The sequence below is a fragment of the Sceloporus undulatus genome, chromosome 1 (genome assembly GCF_019175285.1).
Source record: "Sceloporus undulatus isolate JIND9_A2432 ecotype Alabama chromosome 1, SceUnd_v1.1, whole genome shotgun sequence".
NCBI classification, from domain to species: domain Eukaryota; kingdom Metazoa; phylum Chordata; class Lepidosauria; order Squamata; family Phrynosomatidae; genus Sceloporus; species Sceloporus undulatus.
This window is the reverse complement of record NC_056522.1, coordinates 211,902,034-211,922,218: the sequence shown is the minus strand read 5'-3', so window position 1 is coordinate 211,922,218 and position 20,185 is coordinate 211,902,034.

Genomic DNA, 20,185 nt, shown 5'->3' with positions numbered 1-20,185 from the left:
TATAAAGTGTCATCCATGTACATGGCACTTTACAAGAGAATAAAACATTTAGTATTACTTCAATACTATAAACTACTAAATTACAATACGAGAATAAATACTAAAAAGCAATAGTTAAACACAATAGTAAACTACAATGCAAAAAGAAAAAGAAAGTGCTGCACAAACACAAAATACAGAATAAAACAAATAATCAATTATAGTAAAAATAATGTTCAGAGTACAAGTTAAGCAGAAGTCGCCAGCAACAAAGACCTCAGGATAAAGTCCATCACAACAATCCAAAGTCAGTCACCACAACGTTTCAAGTTACACAAGTCAGCGGATGAGAATTGCATTGTTCATGGGTCCAGTAACTTCCTCAACTATCTTCCTGAGCTACTTAACCTCGCTCAATGATCAGCTACTCCTCAGGTGGTCCCTGCTCATGAGGAGTGCTTCATTGCAGCAGAGCACCTCCAAATGAACTTGTGCCTTCCAAGGTCAATATTGTTGGGACAGTGCTTGGGGTTCAGCCTTCTCTCTGGATTCTGGACAAGAACTGCCTCTGTCCAGGGATCTGCATCTACACTGCAGAAATAATGCCGTTTGTCCCCATTTTAACTGCCATGGCTTCAACCTACAGAATCCTGTGATTTGTAGTTTGGTGATGCACTAGCACATTTTGGCAGAGATAGCCAAAAACCTTGTGAAACTGCAAATCCTAGGAATGGAGCTATAGGATGGAGCTATAGTTTGAAGTGGTGCCAAACTGCACACATCCCCTAGTCTCAGGAGCCCTGAGTGGAGAGCTGATTCTCTCGCCAGACGCAGGATACCTGAGATTAGGGGTGCATCTATACTATGGAAATGTACACATCCTTCCTACTAGAGGAGTCCTTTGGAAGGATCATAACAATATCACTTTGGGGCAGCTATGGGGCAGAATTTACAGTCAGGAAAAAGATGCAGGGATAAGGATTTGTCCCATTCCTGGAAACACACAGGCACCACAGTCGCATTAAGAAGGTCAGATGCCTACATTTCCAAAGCTGGAGATCCTATTTGATTGTCTGCTTCATTTTCTGTCTTCATGTCCCTACTTCCTGAGGCCTTCTTTTACTCTGCTTCCTAGGCCTGAGGTCCCTTGTGTTGTTCAGGGCTTTCCATTTTACTCCAACTGAAGTAACAGAATCAGCCCTCTTTTAAAGGTAATAATGTCTGCTCCCTTTTTTTTACTGTTTTTATTTCATTGTGCATATTTTTAGAACACATGTCTGCAACCATTCATCAACCAGCGGATCCAGAATGCAAAATGTACTAGCCTAGGAAGGACAGGCCAAGTAAATGTTGCCCAGAGAGAGAGAGGGGGTTTCTGACCATAATCTATCCTTACTGGCAGCACCCCTCGTGGACTGTAGAGTCAAAGTAAGCCTCACATTTAGAAGTGATGCTCTTTGAACTGACAAAAGACATCTGGTTGGCATCCACATTTTGGACATCTAAATGGCCCCTGCTATGGGCTTCATTTTGGCCCCTGCTATGGGCTTCATTTTCAGGTCTAACTGCTTAGGCAGGGAGCTTTGAAGGAAATGCATTGTTGGAGGCTACATCTGTACTGCAGAAATAATAGTAACCATCATGGCTCAGTGCTATGGAAGTCTTGGATTTGTAGTTTTATGAGATAGTTAGCCTTCTCTGTCAAACAAACTACAAGTTCCTGGATTCCCTAGCACTGGGCTATGGCAGTTAAAGCAGCGTCAAACGGCATTATTTCTGCATTGCAGAAGCATCCTGAGTAAAAATATGCCATTACCACTGAAGACAGCATTTCTTGTAGTTTGGCCTTTAAACAAAGGTCTTTCCCATCACCTGCTCCAGCTCCTTTTAACTTGAGGCATCAGGAATGGAATCTGGAACCAGTATCCAATACATATACTTTGCCATGGAGCTGGGACTGGGATGACCTAATCTATTTTCTGCCTTCTTCCTCCTCCCTCTCCATTAACACACTGTTAGATGAGGACCACAGAGCACCATTGGTCCAATGTTGTGAATGAAACACAATTTCATTCATTTAAGGGGAAGGCTTTTAGATTCATACCAATTCTCCCCTTTTTTGCTGCAGCCTCATGGTATCCTGGAGCATCTGCCAATCCTCCCGAACAGCTTTTGTTGTTGCTGGGAGTCCAACAAAAAACTCCATTCAATAAATGGAACTCTAATTGCAGCCATAATGCAAGCCATAATGTTCATCTTTCTTTTAACACTCCTTCTTTCATATCATCACACTTGTCATTAAAATATGATGTCTCTAGGAATCACTGACAGCTTGCTCATGAGTCAAAGTACTAAAGCAACATCCCACCCCCTCTGCTTTTTGCTGGCTGGCTAATATGCCAGCTAGAAATGGTTGCTCTTAGATTTATTGATCCCACTGAACTTCATTTCACACCACCTTTAAAAGGCGCATGGTGTAGCAAACAAGACTCAGTTTGGCATCTTCCTCTTTGTTAAAGCTGCCAGTTGGTTATTCTTTCTTTTTCCTTTGCAAAAATGCTTCTAAATTTCAGAGCCAACTATAATAAACCACCAAGGGGAGGTTGAAAACAGTAACCGTCAGAGGCTTTATTGAGGAGGCATTGTTGATCAAGATGGTGGGATAGCAATTCAGCTCTTGCTTAAGTCAGACCACCTATTTATTGCTGGACATAGAAAAGCTAATTTGGGGGGGGGGCAGCTCTCAGAATCACCTAGTCAGCATGGCCATTGACCACTTCCCAAGGTACATAAATATCTAGATAATGAATTCCTGAATGATCACGTCTCTTCCTTCCTTTAGACGCCCTGGGGCAGAAATCTCTGTTAACTGTTGTTTGTAAATCTCCTTGCAACAATTCATGGATCTTAGGGCCCTAGCCAAAGGGGAGGAAAGAATATTTGAAAAAATGATAGAAAAGCACATTTGTTTGTTTAGTATTGAGAAATCTTGATGAGAAGAGTCCTGGACCAATGAGAATCTTTGCAGTTTAGGACTTATTCTGTGCAAAATTCAAACATGTTTTTTTCTACACAAAACTCAGTATTCTGAACAGGAAGCAGCTTTTTCTACACAGAAAATAGTATTTCTGTGTGGGCAATCTGGCAGCGACATTGATTGCCAGGGTTGATTTGACTGATCTGGCTGGCTAGGCGGGTGTCCCCTTCCTCCCTCACTGCTCCATGTGCATCCCCCCAAAGCTGCACACTTGGGGGAAGAAGACAATCATCCCAGATAGAAGGAGTGTACCATTCCTCTTCTACATAGAAATATTATTATCTGCCCTGGGGGGAAAAAGGTGTTTTCTGAAGAGAATATGATAAAATTGGGGCATTTCCACATAAAATTCATAGCTGGTTGAGCTGCAGATCAAACAACATTATCTGTGATTAAAATTTTCTACATAGAAATATTAATTTCTGCACAGAAAAAGCTGTCTTCTCTGCAAAACCAGCATGCACAAATTTTGTGCATAAACATCTTGAATTGTGAACTGGCTTCAGAAACTGTGGTTTTCGAAGTGTTTCTCATAGTGGAAAGATAATTGCTGAGGTTACTTGCTGCTTCCTTTGGGAAGAAAATTAGTGATTACATTCCTTGCTAGTTTGATGTCATCCCACTACTGCAATACAGCAGAGTTGTCAGCATGTGATAAGTTACTGGAATACAACTCCCATTGTTCCTCACCACTAGTCCTGTTGGCTAGGGCTGATGGGAGCTGTAGTCCCACAAATGTCAGAAGGGCCACAAGTTTTACATAGACACAGGGAGAGAGGGAGAGAGAGAGAGGTTGAGACTGCAGGGACACAGAAGCTTCATTCAATACCCATCTTCCATAAGGGTAATACATGAGCCTACGATGAGAAGAGTAGCGTAAATGTGGAAAAGCCTGAGATGAAAAGCAGGCAAACATTTAAGCTGGTTTCTTCAAACAGTCAGCATATTCAAAAATCAAACTATAGGATTTCTGATGAGACCAATCCATTTGGGCTTTGTCTTTTGATTTAAGGTGTAACTGGAAATGCTTTTGCAGCAGCTATGTAGTGCTGGAATTTGCCTCTTCCTAGCACTTAGGTTGATGTATATTTAATGGCAATGCTGAATGATTTTAAAGCGTCATAGACTGACAACACTAGCCTATGCTTTGTAGACTGCAGGTATGCTCTCTAAGCCTGAATTTTAGCAGCAAATCAAAAGGGAACCATAACTGCACAAAACACCCATAGCCATGTGAATAGCTTACTGTGGTAGCAGTCACCACAGGAAAATGGCTTTCAAAGCCCAGTTGAGTACATTTGCCTCAAGGAATTGAGTTTATATGGTGCAGGCAGATATGCTCTATATGTCTTTCAGCATTTGGACAAAAATGATTCATCTGCATTCTACCAGTTAGACCAGTTTGATCCCACTTTAAGTGTCATGGCTGGATCCTGTGGAATCCTAAAATATGCACATTGGTGGAATACTTTGAATTCTTTGTTGGATAATTCTTTTCTACTGTTCTGTTCCAAGATATTATGAGTTCCAGTCTACACTACAGAGTTAAATTCATGGACTCATAGAATCATAGAGCTGGAAGAGACCATAAGGGTCATCTAAGCCAGCCCCTGCCATGCAGAAAACCGACAGATGGCCATCCAGCCTCTGTTTAAAGACCTCCAAGGAAGGAGACTCCACTGCTCTCTGAGGGAGTGTTCCACTGTTGTACAGCCTTTACTGTCAGGACGTTCCTCCTAATGTTGAGGTGGGATCTCTTTTCCTGTAGTTTGCATCCGTTGTTCCAGATCCTATTCTCTGGAGCAGCAGAAAACAAATTTGCTCCATCCTCAATATGACATCCCTTCAGATATTTAAACAAGGCTATCATAACACCTCTTAACCATCTCTTCTCCAGGCTAAACATACCCAACTCCCTAAGTCTCTCCTTGTAGGGCATGCTTTCCAGACCCTTCACCATTTTGGTTGCCCTCCTCTGGTCATGCTCCAGCTTCTCAACATCCTAAATTGATTTAATGCACAGTCCTTCCCTTCTTGGTGCCACTATATTCTGCTCTGGTCAAGCCCCACCTGGAATATTGTGTCCAGTTCTGGGCACCACAATTTAAAAAGGATGATTCTATGATTCTATGGTGTACCTGTATATCACCCAACTACAAATGCCAGGATTCTTTAGGATGGAACCAAGACAATTAAAGTGGTGTGGAACTGATATAACTCAGGAGTGTGGGTAGACCTCAAGACTCTAGAACAGGGGTAGGCAACCTTTTTGAGCCGGGGGCCGGGTTGCTGTCCCTCAGACAACTGGGGGGCCGAAGCCAAAAAATACATAATTAAATATTTTTTTTAAAAAAAAAATAATTAAATAAATAAGCCAGGACAAATGTAGGACAAAATTTTCAAATGGTGGACACTTTTTTAAAAAAGTGGAGGACACACAAAAAAATTTGCTGATTTTTAAAAAGATGTTAATATAAATGCATGTTTCTGAGGCTTCTATAGACAATTGCCCCCCAAAGGCCCCGGCGGCAATCAGTGGCAGGACCGGGCTGGGCCGGTCCCAAGGCCTCGCCGGGCCGCATCCGGCCTACCCCTGATTTACACTGTTGTTTAATTGGCATTGTACTTCTTACAGTATTTATACTTTGGCTAATTGGCTAATTATCTCATGGTAGTCTGTAGTATGTTCCCCACGGAGAGATAATACAAATGCAGACTCCTCAGTAATAATCCTTGAGGCATCATGTTATGAAGTATTTGGTACTCAGCAGTGTCTTCATAGCTGTAGAGCAGGGGTAGGCAACCTTTTTGAGCCGGGGGCCGGGTTGCTGAACCTCAGACAACTGGGGGGCCGAAGCCAAAAAATAAATAATTAAATATTTTTTTAAAAAAAAAATTAAATAAATAAATAAATAAATAAACCAGGACAAATGTGGGACAAAATTTTCAAATGGAGGACACTTTTTTTAAAAAAAATGGAGGACACGCAAAAAAAATTGCTGATTTTTTAAAAAATGTTAATATAAATGCATGTTTTGGAGGCTTCTATAGACAATTGCCCCACTTGCCCGCCGCTTGCGCCCCTTGCCTGCCACTTGCCTCCCCTTGCCCGCCTCCTCCTGATAGGCCAAAGGCCCCATGCCCTCACGTGAGAGGCCAAAGGCTCCAGCGGCAATCGGCGGCAGGACCGGGCTGGGGCCGATTCCAAGGCCTTGCCGGGCCGCATCCGGCCCGCGGGCCGCAGGTTGCCTACCCCTGCTCTAGAAACAGGATTCATTGTAATACTGTAATTCTGAACAATTTTCACCATTCTGCTTGGCACTAAAAAGGAACATCACAAGAATTCTTGCTATTTGATTTATAATTGTGTTTGACCAATTTTGTAACTATGGAATTTAGTCTTTGATCACTGTGGCTGCATCTGCACTGCAGAAATAATCCAGTTTGAGACCATTTTAATTTCCATGGCTCCATCCTATGGAATCCTGGATATTGTAGTTCATTGTGGCACCAGAGGTTTCTGACAGCTAAGGCTACATAACTCACAAAACTACAAATCCCAGAGTTCCATAGCAGTGAACCATGGCAGTTGAAGCAGTATTAAACTGCATTGTGTGGTACAGATGCGACTTATGAAGAGCTATAATAATAATATTGGCTTACCTTAAAGAGTTGTTGTAAAATTACCATGTAATGATGCATATAAAGCACTTCTACACTATCCCAAAAGTCTTATTGTTGGGCTTCTGTCTGACAAATAGATTTGTGAAAGATAAAGGTGAGAGAAGATACTACTAACAATTGTTTTCCGAATGTCCAGTATTCATAACCACATGAGAACTGGGAGACGTATGACTTCCCGCCCCTCATCATTTCCTGAATAGACATGAATATCCTCCTTTATCTGTTAGTTTATATATGCCCAGATGAGTATAATAACATTCTGAACCAAAAATCCAGACTTCATAGTCTTTCTTTGGTCCAAAACACACTGCAGAAATAATCCAGTTTGAGACCACTTTGACTGCCTTGGCTCAGTGCTAGGGAATTCTAGGAACTATAGTTTTTTGAGATATTTAGCCTTTTCTATCAGAGAGCTCTGGTGCCACAATAAACTACAATTCCCAGCACTGGTGCAGGGCAATTAAAGTGGTCTCAAACTTGTTTCTTTCTGCAGTATGTTTTGGACCTTAGTTTTAGCACTGATCAAATTTGGAATATTTTTTTTTCTTCTTCCTGATGATAGATAATAATCATGAATTGCAAATGTTTTTACCCACCCCTCCCATGTGCAAATTTGCAAAATCAGTCATTTCTTTTGTATCTCACTTGCAATAACATGGACGGAATGCTCTAAAACATCCTTGACGATTGTGCCTTTGTTGCTGATTAGGAGTGCTTCATTTCCCTGAGAAAACCACATAGTAGTTTTCTAATTTCCCCCCCCAGTACCTCTTGGCTCTGATAAGTATAGATCAGAAATCAATGGTCTTCTGGTTTACAACAGCTCTGCAGAACTTTTTTCTGCCGCCAAAAAAGCCACCAGCATAACCAGGAATCCAGATTCTAAACTGTGTCCATAATCCTAGCACCTACTTTCTCACAAACTCTCTATTGCTCCTGCTTTCCTGAATGTCCTTTATGTAGGACATTAAAAAATAAAAGCTAAAAGCACTAATATAAAAATAAATTCAAGCTTCTTTGTCATGCTTAAAATGGAGGATATTTTGGAATGCCTCTTGGATAGAAAGTCAAAATGTAAGGCATGTCCTGGAAAAGGACACCTGGTCACCATGCAGTCATGCAAGCATTTGCAGAAGTACCGTTTGCAAAATGAATTCATTGTGTGGCATCTGTATTTTTCCATTGGGGGCAAACTATGAGGATTTCAAGCTTTCCCCCCTTCTCTTTCTTTCTCTCTGGGTCAATGGTTCCCAACCTGTACGACCCCAGATACTGTTAAACCACAGCTCACATTGCCTTACCATTGGCTCTGATGGCTGGGGATTCTGGGAGCTGAAGTCCAGCAACATCTGATGTCTCTTTAGTTGAAAACCATTGACACACACACATGCAAGCATGTACAGACAAACTCATAATTTGTATTTAGAGAAATTCATATCACAGGGTGGGGAACAATTAGTCATGACAGATCTTTTTGTTTACAAGTCCCATACTCCCTTGCTGTTGACCAGGCTGGCTGGGGGGGGGGGTGGGGTCATATATTAAAAGCAAAACATCTGTAGGGACAAAAATTATCAGATCAGGTAGGTGCAGAGCAGCGGTGCAGCAATGGTGAGGGGAACAACCTCCACGTAAGACTTCTGGTCCCAAATGAAATTTTCCTTCTGTCTCCACATTTCTAGCATTGAAGTAACTTAAAAGCTGAGCTTTTAGAAATTCAGTTGAGACATCCAAAGAAAAGGGGCAGGCAAAATGACCAAGGGAATGCAAACAAAGCAAAGATAGGATTTCCAAATGTGAATGATTTCCAATTTCTGCAGTGCTAGAAATTTGGAAACTGATGGAAAATTCCAGTGAGGGAGGTATCATTTGTGGGGCAATGCCTTCTTTTGGCCACCTTGTAGCTACACTCCTGAGGCTGAGTTTGGAAAAGAATTCAAAACCTCCCAGCCAGTATGTCTAGGAGCTGCCATCCAAAAAAGATAATTTCTCTGTGTTTGGGGTGGTTAATTCATCATCGTCATCATCATCATCATCATCATCATCTAGACCAAACTGGAAAAGCCCACTGTTTATTCCACCATCACAGATCATTGTATAGATGACATTTTGGACGGATTTGCAACAGTTAAAACAATTGTTTTTTGTGTGCAACACAATTGCTTTTGTGTGCAACAGGTTCTGTTGTCCCAGGCTTGATAATGATCCCCTCCTTAGTATGATAGGATCCAATCCCCTGCTCTTTTTTTTTTTAAATGATACATGCAAAAATAAGTGGGCCAACAGATTTCTGCAGATGGTATCAGCTTAACCCCCTTTGTCTGTGTCTCCCAAATTGCTTGTTTTAAGTGTGCTAGCATTTCTGGAAGGGCACATGACACTGTATTTTGTAATCAGAAATCAGATTTCCTTGGCATTTCTGGGAAACAGGGCAAGGATCCAAATGGTAATGGAGAACATCTCCATCGCCTTTGGCAAGGAGGGAGTGTTTGTCTTAATCCTCCAACCTGGCCAAAAGCACTCTGTGGCTTAATCAGGTAACATCTCGGCCATCAAGCTTATTTATTTCACTGGATGTCTGAAGTCGTCTAAATTTAGGTGGGGTTTCTGGGGGCCAAACTACAATGCTGATAAGTGCCTCAGTGAAATGCATGTCACACATTTTGTTTATTTAATAATTCATTTAATCAGATAAATAAACAAAATTTGGTAGGTATAATTTAATTTATAGAGGAGAAGAGGGCAGATTTTCATTTGCACCACAGTTCAAGGGAACAAGAGGGTTGCTCTCTCTCTCCCTAGCTGCTGGTCCAAAAAAAAAATCACCCCATTTGCCTTGCTGTTAGCTTTAGTAAAACACACAGAGAAATATAGTTGCCGCATGCCTAGTCAGGCATGATGGCAACCTTTAAACTTTTGAGAGTTTGGCTCTGAAAGGAAAGGAAAGAAGGCAAAACAATAACAGCACAAGGGGAAGGGGATTTTCATGAGAATTATGACTGAGGAAGGAAGGCACTTCTTGCCTTGTCCTGATAAATTCACTCCTTCCCCGCACTACACTTATCATTACTTTTGGAATACCACCTTTATATGCTTTCCAATGGTGGTGTGTAATGTGACTACTAGGAAAAGATCACTGTGAATGAGAAGGTATGAAGACATTTTTTTTAGTTTACGTTTAATTTTTTTATCCAAATGGTGTGCATGACATTAAAAAAAAAAACCTGAAACAACTCTAGAGGTGATAGAATGCTAGTTCTGTCAAGACGAGAAGCTGGACACCATGATTATGCTGAATTGGTTGGCCACAGAGCCAGTGGGGAGTAATGGCCTGGACTGCAGCTCTGGAGATCAGGGTTCAGTTCCCAGCTTGGCCATGAAATCCACTTGGTCACCTTGGGCAAGTCACATGCTCTCAGCCTCAGGGGGAAGGCAATGGCAAACCACCTCTCAACAACTCTTGCCAAGAAAACCCCATGATAGGGTCGCCATAAGTCAGAAACACTTGAAGGCACACAACAACAGCAACAACAATAACAACAAAGTTTGGCCACAACTTTAATACAAAACAAAATCACAAATCATGAATGTATACATTAATAACTGATATCTTCAGTGTGCATACAATACATAGTAAAATGACTGCTAAAGTCACAATGGTTTTCTAGACCAGTAAGTGATCAAGCAGGTCTGCAAGCCGCATTGAGCTGGTAAACATCTCAGCAAGAGTTTTCTTATCAGCCAATCTGTGTGACATATCCAAAAGTTGGATGGAGGTAACGTCACCTGCAGGTTCCTCCGCCCCTCAATCTTTTTCCTCTAGTCATCTTATGGCTCCTCCCCCCATTTTAACCCATGCCCAATGTCTCCTCTTCCCTTCCATATCCACCACAGGAGGGCACAAGCCCCACTTGGCACACTCTAATTCTAGACGTGATAGAATTGTATTTCCAAGGGGCACTAAAAAAAAAAGCCAGCAATGGATCAAAATTATTCAAGAAGTTAAGAAACTTGTGCCAAATAACAGACATTCTAGATATATTTAAATACATTGCAGCCATCGTCTACATTCCCCCCCACTCCAATACCACAGATAGTATGGTCTTGCTTCCAAGGCATTTTTAAAAATGCCTTAAGTGTCTTCTTAAGAGATGTTGGCTTTCTGAATGATGTGAATTTCCAAAAATAAAAGAACATAACTGCCGTGTGTAATAATTAGCCTATTTGCATAACAAAACTGCTTTATCATTTTTCCTCACAGACATTGGACTGTTTTCCCCACTTCACTGATTTATTGTCTGTCTGACCCAAGGCTGACTCAGGCCATTGTGCTGCTTGAGGCAAAGAGCAATTCCACATGGAGACTCCAACTAGACATGCAGTTTGATTACTTCCACATTGGTAACATGGTAGAGTCCTTTACAGGGCAGCAGTCTAGTTTAGGGGGTGCAGGAGAGGAAATGTGACACACATTTCCTCCAAGAGAACAAGGTGGCCGAGGTCCTCAGGAGGAATGGCTGGATGGTAACCACACTGTTTCCTCCAGCATCTGTCCACTGAGGAACTTGACTCACTTGGCCTATCCTTTGAGGAATTCAAAGATATAGCTGGGTTAGTCTGTAGAATCAGTATGTAGAGAGATCTTGCTGCCAACTTCTTTCAGCTAGTCTCAAAGGTGCTACAAGATCTCTCTACATATCCTTTGAAGATACAGACATGTTGGAACAGGTTTAGAGAAGGGCAACTGGCATAGAGAACAAAACATATGAGAAGTTAAAGGAGTTAGGCATGTTCAGCTTGGTGAAGAGAAGACTGAGGGGTGATGTGGCTGCACTCTGTAAATGGCTCATGGAGTTCTACAAGAGGTGGGTGCCAGCATGTTCTCTGCTATCCAAAGGGCAGAATCAAGTCTCATGGTTTTAAGTTACAGGAGGGCAGACTTCTTGACAGTAAGCCTGTTTCAGCAATGGGGCCAATTGTCTAGAATGATGGTGGGGTCTCTTCTCTGAAGTCTGGACATCTTCAAGAAGAGGCTGGACAAATACCTGCTAGGAAAGGCTCTAGCTGGAAATCTTGTAGGAGGTTGGACTCCATTGCCCATGGGGTCCCTTCCAACTCTATAATGCTGTGAGTCTATGAGTTTATGGGAGGGCTGGCCCTGGCTTGATCTATGTAATGCATTTAATTGGGTGGTTATCAAATTCTGCTAGGAATCCAGTTCTGCCAGCTCTGTCAGTTTTGATTTTCCAAGGAATCCTCCTATTACTGTTCATATCCCCTCATTTCACTTTCTTCAGGACATCAGAGGAAAATTTCTTATGGAAAATTCTGCAACGGTGTGATGAAGCTGGCCATGTAGCCAAGCTTCTGATACATGCCCATGGCTTTTTGCCTGTGAACCTATTCTGCAAATGTTAAACTAAGACATTCTCATTAATAACATTTCTGTTGGCAGTCCCCCAGGAAGAGAGTGCAGACTCCTTGTATATTCAGTCAACATTCACATTAGCAATAAACAGCTTTGTGCTATGGAGATAAAAGTGTTTTAGCAGATGATTTTTAACACACAGTTTCAACGCTTACTCCTAGGTATATGGGCATAAGATTGTAGCCTAGGTCTTTTAATTATATCCTATTAATCTATATTGGAAGTAAGAGCTTTGTGGAACTCTTGTGAGAAATGTTATTATCAAACTCTTGATTTTTCTCAAACATTGGTGAAGACACTACTTTGCTTCAGCACAGTGTAAATATTCACTAGCAGAGTTACATTATGTTTGTGTTGTTCTTGTTGCGTGCCTTAATAATAATAATAATAATAATAATAATAATAATAATTTGTTTTATTTATATGCCACTATTCCAAAGATCATAGTGGTGAACAGCAAGTAAGCTAATTGGCAAGTAAGCTAATTTGCCCCCAACAGTCTGGGTACTCATTTTAGCGACCTTGGAAGGATGCAAGCCTGAGTCGAGCTTGGGCCCTTTTGCTGGTCTTGAACTCGCAACCTTGTGGTTTTGATTGAATGGCTGCAGTACAGGCATTTAACCACTGCGCCACCAGGGTTATTTCCGTTCCACATGGCCGCTGCCATCTTGATGTAGCGGACGCGCTGCATCTGCACATCGCGCCCCAGAAATGACGCCGCGAGTGCACACTTTGGCACTTGCGGCGTCTCTTCCGGGGTGCAGAAAGGAGCTCAATTTTCACGCTCCTTCTTTGCAGTGTCCGGGAACCACGCTGTTTGGCTGCTTCGGTTCCCGGACGCTGTAACCGCCGGCGGCAGCAGACTGCTGCTTTTCGGCAGTCTGTAATCCGCCATAATTTTTATGCAGGAGTTCTTGAGATCTGAAACTTATTTCAGGGGTTTCTCCAGGGCAAAAAAGGTGAGAAATGGTGGATTAAGCAGCAGTGACAGATGGTGTCCAGTGAGCCTGGACAGGCTCCAGTGAGCCTGGCTGGACAGGTTGCGTCTCTGGATAACTGAAGTTGCTTCTGGAACAGAATAGAGGTAGAAAGGTGTGCTTTTGTGTTGAAGTGTGGATTGTCCTCCTCCCCTTTGCATCTGTGATGTTCATTGCCCACTCTGTGGTGTGTGTGGCTGTGCATTCAAAAGACTGCCCAACCTCTGAGGAGCCTTTGATAGACCTTTACTCCTTATGTTTTAAAAACAAGTCATTATTTATATCATTACCACCGTAACAAAACTTGTAAAGGAAATGTAACTTAGTGCATTACTCATGGCTGTTTCATTAATTTTTAGTTCTTTTGGGGAATCCATTAAAAAAGAAAGTGACAATTCCCTTCCTTTAAAATCTTCCCAAAATCATCCCCAAGGAATATTTTGCTTCTCTAAAGAAGAAAAAAACTTTTACACATAATTGATGGGAAAGTGTTTATCCTATTTTATGAAAGGCCTATCTTTTTAACACCCCCCACCACCACCCCCATTAAAGTGTTACAGACAATGCCATTGCTTGTAACACATTACCTCCATGTTCTGCATTGTGGCTTCATCTCTGGTGCCACTAGTCACCTGTGCTCAACTTCAGTGGGCTTCAGCTTCTATTGATTATTACAGCATGGTTCCTACTAAGCAGGAATTTTCAAACTAGCCTCAAATTTATTTTCACTGTGCAATCCTATGCTTCTTATTGAATTGTATAGCAATAGCGAGTCTATTTCTATATCAGTGTCCTTAAGCATCCCCTAAGTGGTTTACAATGTGTAAGCTAATTGACTCCAACAAGCTGGGTACTAATTTTAGCAACCTCAGAAGGATGCTAGGCTGAGTCAACCCTGAGCCCCTAGCTGCGATTGAACTCATAACCTTGTGGTTTGTGAGTGAGTGGTTGCAGTACAAGCATTTAACCACTGCATCACCAGAGTTCTCAATTGTGAGCTACTGTGAACCTTATGGGTCTCATTTATGAGCTACTCTGAACCTAAGGGATAGGTGAGGCTAAATAAATAATAAACAAATATTTAGCAAGAATCATGGAATGTGAAGCAACCCCAAGGTTCTAAAAGTCTAATGGTGAGAGGTGGACATCCAACCCATGTTTAGAAAGCCTTCAAACAAAGAAGAGTCCACCACTTTCTGAGGGACTCTACTCCATGGTCAAACAGCTTTTATTGCCAGAACATTCTTTCTAATATTTGGGTAGTACCCTTGCAAGCCAATACTGTATGATCAAACTGAGACTGTCAAACTTTGGCCACATCATGAAAAGGCATGAATCACTGGAAAAAGACAATAATGATAAGAAAGGTAGAAGGTAGTAGAAAGAGAGGAAAACCACAAACCAGATGAATAGACTCAATCAGGGAGGTCGCAGGCCTGCATCTACAGGATCAAAGCAAAGCAGTGGAGGGTGGAGGGGCGCTTGGGGGATGTCTCATTCTCAAGGGTCGTCATGAGTTGGGATTAACCTGAGGGCAGTTAACAACAACCATCTCCTTTCTTGCAATTTGAAGCCATTGGCATAGGGCCAATCCTCTGCAGCAGCAGAAAATTAAATCATTCCAGCTTCCATGTGATAGCCCTTCAGTACATCCTATTTGGTTTAATGGGAGTTAGTCCTAGTTGATTATGCATACGAAATATAGAGCAGAATTCTGTTGGCGCATTACACCAGCATTAACTATGCCAGTATAAGCAGTAAGAGCAGGAGGAAAATGTTGTGCATGCACTGGCTGTGAAAGGGAGTCAGCTACCGAAGAAACAGACTCATTGGAGCTGGTAGATCTTTTTGCCTTCCCTTATCACCAATGCACAATTCTGGATAAAGAGCACAACCAGTAGTTTAGTTATGCCAATGGGATTTGGTCATAACTTTAATGCCATCGTAATCAATGCAAAAATATCTCTAGAGTATATGGGTTTTCTTTGTATTTATAAAGCCTTAAAGCAGTATACCTTAGATATCCATCAGCTAAGTTGGGAAAAGGCAGTCATGGCATTTTTTGGCAGCACATGTACATACAAAAAACAAGAATGCAGATTTCAGACCATGAAGCTGCATTAGTGCAGCTTTAAACTCTCCGCAGCCACCACACGTTCAGAATAGATACAAATTGCATCTCTTTTCCCAGCAGAAAAGAATGATCACATACCTTTATTGCTTTGTGGGGATTAAAATGGAAATAAATAAAATGTTCATTGCTAAAATGTAGCTTTGATATACTTCTTGATTCAACCAAATCTATTTTGTGGCATATATGGCATGAGCAAACAATCCAGAATGCTGACCGTGGAAGCCTTTGGGGTTCTTATAAATTGTTGATGAATCTCCCCCCCCCCCCAGTTTTTGTCCCTTGCTCCTCATCCAGTAGGGACCATGTATGTCTGCATGCAATTTTGCCCTTCTTCCCCTGGAGATGATAACATGTCACAGTTTACTTGACTTAGGTTGCACTGCAGTGTGATCTATTTTCTTAAGACTGCCACTGGAGTGGACCTGTGTTTAATACTGCACAGACTTTTCTTCACCACAGGATGGTGTGTGTGGGGGAGTGTGGGGTGTGAAAGTAACATTTAACAGACTACCTACCTCCATCACTGAAATAAAGCAATATGGTCAGCAAAAGAAAACAGCAACACACCTCTCTCCTCCCTCCCTCAAAAGTGCTGTTAATAATGCAGAGCTTTGCCAGCCATTATTAATTTGGGTACTGCATGCAGCCTTGGCTACAGTGAGGCTTTTCCTAATGTACTTTAGAGCCAGATAGTTCTTTCTGGATGCACTCACTGTAGAGAGCAATTCAGTCAGTTGTAAGGTATGCAGCAGCCAATACACCTGGGCCCTTAGAGGTTAGCTTTTAGAGGTAGTTTCTGTTATTTTTATCTGGCACTTCCCTCCACTTGCAAACAGTATCCCGAACAGTTGCCATTTTAGCACACTGTGGTCTGTTCCTACATTGATGCATGGAAAAACTCATTAATTTCTCACTAGCTAATTACACACAAAGCTATGTTTGCAATATCCCACCATATTCTTGAATAAATCCCAAAGGATGGCATTTTAGTGAAAACCTAAATGCTTCCATTCTCCCACCCCCCACCCTGGCCTTTGGATAAAAAGAGCATCTGAAGATCTGAGGATAGAATGGGATAGACCATAGGCAAATATCAACATGGCAATTGGTGCTGAAATCAGCCAGTTATGTCCTAAGATAAGCCATTAAATGGTTGGACTGAGATATTCCTAATGGACCTGGTGGCAAAGCTCCAACAGTGACCTATATGGTAGAATTCAAAGATATAGCTGTGTTAGTCTGTAGAATCAGTATATATAGAGATCTTGTAGCACCTTTGAAACTAAGGCCTTCATCACACGGGGAAATCGGGGATTTAAAAACGCATTTCCCCCAGGACAATTGTGCAATCGTGGCAAAGATTTTCCCATTACATTGTGATTTTTAAAAAAGTATTCCTCTTCAGACCATGTTTCAAAAGAAAAATCATTTCAAAGGCAGCAGAATGGCAGCTTGTTTACTTCTGCTACTGAACTTGGGTGGTATAAGGCAGTGGCAGCAACAGGGTACAGCATGAGACCCATCCTGGAGGGTGACTATTGGCCTCTGGACTTCCCCAGGTTGTCCTCACCAGCAGTACTTGCTCACAATCAGTAAGCAAGCAGACCTTGTTAATAATAATAATAATAGTAGTATGTTTTGTTTGTATTTCCTGCTTCTCCCAAGATCGAAGCGGGATTCCAATAAGCATTTTTGTTAACCCTTTCATCCCCTAAATGAATGAGCATTACATTTTAAGACAGCAGAAACACAAAATAGAGCTGCACGGAAGATAAAAATTAATAGCTTTATTCTTTTGGCTCGGTGTTAATGTAATGTAGTTTATAGTTATTTATGCTAAAATATTTTTTCTACATGCATTTCAATATATATTACTAGCTGATAGACAAAATAAATGATTAAGTTTACTTTTCTTCTCCGTTAAGAAACAAACAAAACTAAAGATGCCCGAATGCCATTGCTGTTAAAGTTACATCTTTGTTCTGGTGGAAAGAGAAAACATAATTACAGATTATATAATTATCTGGCCACAGGTCATATTTATGACAGCTCTTATGCAGCACAGATCAAGGTTTAGTATCTGTAAAAATACTGCAACAGATGAAATAGCCAGTGAATTATAAGGACAACGTTTAATGCAAACTGTGCCAGGTGAACAAAGAAAACAGAGACAACAATTTATTATTTTGTCACTAACAATGATCATTCCATGCAGATACATAAAATGTGGTCCCCAATTTTTTATTCAGATTTGTTCACCGTTTTCTCTCTAATGAGTTTAGTTGAAGACTAATAAAAGCAAAAAAGAGTGTCAAACATATTCACAAGTCAATCTGATCCCCTATCCCAGCATATTAATGTGGTGATATGAAATATACACACCCCAATAAACAAATCAAGCAAAGACTGAAAATATTATTTGCATTATAACTGCAAACTTATCAGATAAGGAGGCTTTCAGTGTAATATAAAATGTGCTTTATAAAAAGTTGTATAAATGTATATTTTAAAACCAATTAAGAGGACTGTAGTTTTGCACCTTGAGACAGTCACTGAAAATGACAAATAAGCAGCATCAAGCAAACAAACAAAACTCTGCCTCCAGAATTGTTTCCTTTCTACCACAGGTACGCACTTTCCTACATTAGACTATGCACATTACATCTAGGTGGGGCAGCATATTAAGTATTCTAATAACAAAAAACTCAGGTGCTGCACCAAATGAAATCCAAACCATATCATAAGAATGTACTGTGGAATGTGAACAACTTTGCATATATTAAATCTGTCTTCAAAGATTGTATTTTCAAAGGGTGGAGGATTAACCCCCACCACCCCAAAAAAGTCTTCAGTGGCAGAAAGCATGGAAAAGAAAACCAGAAAAGATGGTAAAGTGATTTGGTATTATGTGGTGGAGAAAAATGTGCAGGGAGGGCTGTTAACTGATTAAATAAATTAATGAGACTTAAATGATTAGTTAATTAACCAGTCAGGATTACATATGAATGAACCAATAGTTGTGATGCAAACAGCACATTTCTTTCTCTTAGTTGATGCCTGCATGTTCCCTAACAGGAATAATCTTAAGCATCCCCTACTTTATGTGAGAGATGGGGGGATCCCTCTTCCAAAAGTTATTTATTTAGTTGTTCCATTTATATTCTGCATTTCCTGGCTCTCTTCCTCCCCATTTTACCCGCTAAGATTATACTTACCACCTATAGCTTTTGTAAATTCTCAGTCATTTGATTAATTAAGAAAACTTTCCCATCAATACATTTTTTTTAAAAAAAAACTTAGTTTAATTTCATAGTTGGCAGTTAGGAAAGTGGTGTGAAAAATGGCTGGACAATGCACTAAAGTTCCATATTTTTTGAGTCCCTGTTCCATCACTAAGGTCTGCTTCCCTTTCCACTACAATCCAGTGAAGTAGAATTCTGTTTTGTTAAAAGGCAAGTAGAGAAGGAAGGAAGGAAGGAAGGACGGAAGGAAGGAAGGAAGGAAGGGAAAAAAAGAAGGAAGAGAGAAACCTGAGTTCATTAGTCCTCAACCCAGTATGAGGCAGGAGGTTTTCACTGCAAATCCATAGATGTGCAGAACACACAAAGCCCTTGCTCCATTATTTGGTTAATAATGTTAATAAAGAACACAATTCTACATGACTTGCAACAGTTCCAGTTGTGTTCAGATCATTGTCTCTTTGCATACACAGATGCCCCTTTTCAAAAAACCTAAGTACTGTATTTGTTAAAATGGGCGGTTACCAATATAGACCAGTTTTGCAGAGGGAAGATGACAGCTAAGAGTTGTTTCAGATATATACAAATCTTCCCTAGATGTTATTCTCTACAGAATACTATATGACAGAACAGCTGGAGTCAAACAGCTTTTTTTTAAAAAACCCTTTTTATAACCTGGAGGGATTTATATCATTTGGTTGGGATCCTTGCCCAAGTTTATTAAAGTAATGTTTGTCCGAAGCATATCAAAGAAAGCATATTAAACTGACAGCTGATCCACTTCAGTGAATATGCTATAGAAAGTACGACTTAAGAAGCAATCATTTATGAGCAAAGTATGTGTGTGCATGTGGAGGAGGAATCCACCCCACTGCAGTAAAGGTTACATATACACTGCAAATTGTATAGACACATCCAACTTTGTCCAGGTGTTTCAAAACACAAATAAGTACTATACCACAGAATTCAAAGGCATAGCTGTGTTAGTTTGGAAAATCAGTACACGAAGGGATCTTGTAGCACCTTTGAGACTAACTGAAAGAGAGATATTGGTAGCATGAACTTTCTTAGGCTTGATCCTCCTTCCTCAGATGCAACATTGAAAATACTTATGATTCTGCTTTTTGTTTCTTTTTGTTACACTCCATGCACAAACTATAAAGTACACCATGTCTTCATGCTCTTATCTGTACACAAAAAGAGTAATTTTCCAACTAAATTTCAGAGGCGTAGCCCCGTTAGTCTAGTCCAGCAAACATACAAGTCCAGAAAATGAAAAACCTACAGATAGCTTTTATGGTGCCACAGGACTCAGTTTTGTGTGCCAAGTTTAAAAAAAAATTAAACCAGAGTATCTATTTAAACATCTTCATTGAACTAATAAGTTACCTCCATTGTATAGCTATCAAATGCTACTTGGAAAGGTGACTTCCTCTTATTTCTTGTTATCTACTCATGTTATATTTATTATGTGTTTGGGACAGTGGCCACTTAAACTTGCTTACTGCATGCCCAAGAAGAAAGAGTATATTTAACACATGATGCAATGCCATGATTGAAGATATGTGTAATCTGGAGACCAATGTCATGCCTGCATGTACAAATACTTATAGGAAAACACATGGAAAGGTTTTTAAAAAGTGGCTTTTGTGTTTTATCTCAGCCTTGCTTCTTCTGAAGAAAAAATATCAGATCAGAATATATATC